Here is a 2,958-nt window from a genome sequence, read left to right on the forward strand (position 1 = left end):
AGAAACCCAAACTAGGTCAGCATTAGGCTAGATTGGTGAACTAGCAACACTAGGCTAGGTCAGCATCAGGCTAGGTTGGTGAACTAGAAACACTAGGCTAGGTCAGCGTCAGTCTAGGTTGGTGAACTAAAAACACTAGGCTAAGTCAGCGTCAGGCTAGGTTGATGAATTAGAAACACTAGGCTTGGTCAGCATCAGGCTAGGTTGGTAAACTAGAAACACTAGGCTAGGTTGGTGAACTAAAAACACTAGGCTAGGTCAGCGTCAGGCTAGGTTGGTGAACTAGAAACACTAGGCTAGGTGAGCATCAGGCTAGGTTGGTGAACTAGAAACACCAGACTACCTCAGTGTTATGTTAGCTAAGTATACTAGCAAAAGCAGAGTAGTTCAATGTAAGTATAGATCAGTGTACTAGATTTAAACAAGTTTGAAACAGAAACTTCTATAAACAAGCAACTTTCAGATATTAAATCAGTTTTTCACCTTGGAAACAAAAGAAAAGTTACTCTTGTTTATCTTAAAATCCATTCTTTAATCTTGATGAATTTCCTAAGATTGCAATATTTCACTCCAGAAGAAAGCAAAAACTTTGTTATGGAAAAAAAAACAACAATAAAAAAGTGGATGACGTTAGCAAAGTAGATTATAGAATACAGTCTCATTACTGGAGACAACGAACTGTTGGATGGAACCATTGAAGTTCATTAATGTAATAACTGGCCATTTGATCTTGACTTATGGTTGGTTCCATTATCACTAATGTTTTCCTTCAAAACTGCAGTCTTTGCCATTCACATATCTTCGTCTTTAATAAATGATATATATATGTTCTACTGTTTTCTGAATTTAAGGTTCACTTACGTATTATCAATGTCATCAGTTGACATTCATCTGTATAGAATCTGCCTTAAGCTCATTCAAAATTCACCTACGTCACAATATTTGTCTTTGTTTTTATAATTCATTCACATTTCCTCAATATTTGTAAGTTGAAAGATACCCCAGAGTATCTCAGAAAAGACGAATCAACTTAGTATTATCAGTTATTGTTAAAATTTAGTTCAGTTAGGCTTCTCCACAACGTTCAACATATGACATTAAGTAAACAAAGAAATCTCCTCTTCACCATTCAGTACTTGACATGGAGTAAAACAAAGGCATCTCCTCTACATTATTCAACATTTGGCATGGAGTGGACAACGACATCATCTCTACACTGCTCAACACTTGACATGGAGTAGACAAAGACATCACCTATAGACTGTTCAACACTTGATAGGAAGTAGACAAAGACTTCACCTCTACACTGTTCAACACTTGATACGAAGTCTACAAATACATCACTTCTACACTGTTCAACAGTTGACACAAAGTAGACAAAGACATCACCTCTATATTGTTCAACACTTGACATGGAGTAGACAAAGACATCACCTCTGCACTGTTTAAACATTGAAATGGAGTACACAAAGAAATTTCTTTGACTGAGAAACTGAATCAAAATGTCATTGAATAGTTATGATTATTGTTTGTTAAATGCTAATAGAAATTGACTTGTGGTAAGGTATTGTTTGAAGATTCTAATATTAACTAGCTTCAGTCTTCAAACGAATTGAGTGTGTATTGCTTATTTCCTTTACAGTGCAATCTATGGTCGGCAGTATATTCTACAAGACAAAAGTGAGGTAAGAATAAATGTAACTTTACAATGAGACCATAAAAATTCAACTTCACGATAACCCAAGTGATTTCCTTTGTCATAGATAATAGCAATTTGTCCTTGTGAAAGTCCACCTTTAATAATGGCAGTTTATCCCTGATAAACATCCACCTTTAATAATGGCAATTTGTCCCTGCTTAAAATCCACCTCTAATAATGGCAGTTTATCCCTGATTAAAGTCCACCTTTAATAATGGCAATTTGTCCCTGATGAAAGTCCATCTTGAATAATGGCAGTTTTATTAATGGCAGTTTGTCCCTGATGAAAGTTCACCTTTAATAATGGTAATTTATCCCTGATGAAAGTCCATCTTGAATAATGGCAGTTTATCCCTGATTAAAGTCCACCTTTAATAATGGTAATTTATCCTTGCTTAAAATCAACCTTTAATAATGGCAATTTATCCCTGATGAAAGTCCACCTTTAATAAAGCGCTCGGGTTATTGATTATTATTTTATAAATCTGACGTTTTTATGTTTATCTGTTGATCTTTTGAATATCATATATAGTTAAACACACATCACTCTTTACTCTCTCAATACATCTAGTTTCTACATTTATAGGACAGTATGTTCATATTCTTTTAACGTGATTGTACACCAGTTTCTTAAGGAACAAAAGTTAACAGATAGAGCCACGTACATCAGCTATTATTTTGCCTTTTTAATAGTGAAGTTATTAAATTAGTATTTATCTGCTACAAACTAGATGCTGGAGTTTCTTTCCTAAACTAAAGATATAGTATAGCACACCAGGTGTATTTGATGTTATCTAATTATGAATTAATAGTTCTGTTTTAATGGCCAAACTTTTACGTTTGACGAGAATAAATAGATAAGTTATGAAAGGGTCAGACAAACGCTAGTTTTTCTGACCTTCTTAATTTAGCTTGATTTACTTTCTTGTATTGTTTTTGGTATTTCTAGATCAGGGAAGTCAGACAAGAAGATTACGACGTTGTTTTCTGGTTTCTAATTGCAATTGTCATAATTCTGCTGTTACTGCTCCTCTTGTTGTTGATTTACTGCTGCTGCTGCTATAGAGGGCGAGTGTGGTAAGATAACATTCACATTCTGTAAATAATTTTATTTCTCTGCAATTAATAATACCTTATTTTTATTTATAGTTGGTTTAAAAAACCATCGCTCTTTTTATAAGTTTAACCTATGGAAATATACACTTGGAAAAAAGTTAAGCACCCCCAAATATTTTTCAGGATTGCTTATTGAAAATAAG

General features: G+C 33.9%; 1 long non-coding RNA gene across 1 annotated transcript in view; it reads left to right on the forward strand.

Moving 5' to 3' along the window:
• The window catches only part of LOC111083429, a 4,436-nt gene extending 1,665 nt beyond the window's left edge, over positions 1-2,771 (forward strand). The window contains exons 2-3 of the long non-coding RNA XR_002609028.1: positions 1,643-1,685; positions 2,649-2,771. This is a non-coding gene — a long non-coding RNA (uncharacterized LOC111083429). The remainder of the gene's footprint in view (positions 1-1,642; positions 1,686-2,648) is intronic.
• Positions 2,772-2,958: the final 187 nt, after the last annotated feature.

The sequence above is a fragment of the Limulus polyphemus genome, unplaced genomic scaffold, assembly GCF_000517525.1.
Source record: "Limulus polyphemus unplaced genomic scaffold, Limulus_polyphemus-2.1.2 Scaffold9482, whole genome shotgun sequence".
In the NCBI taxonomy this organism is placed as follows: Eukaryota; Metazoa; Arthropoda; class Merostomata; order Xiphosura; family Limulidae; genus Limulus; species Limulus polyphemus.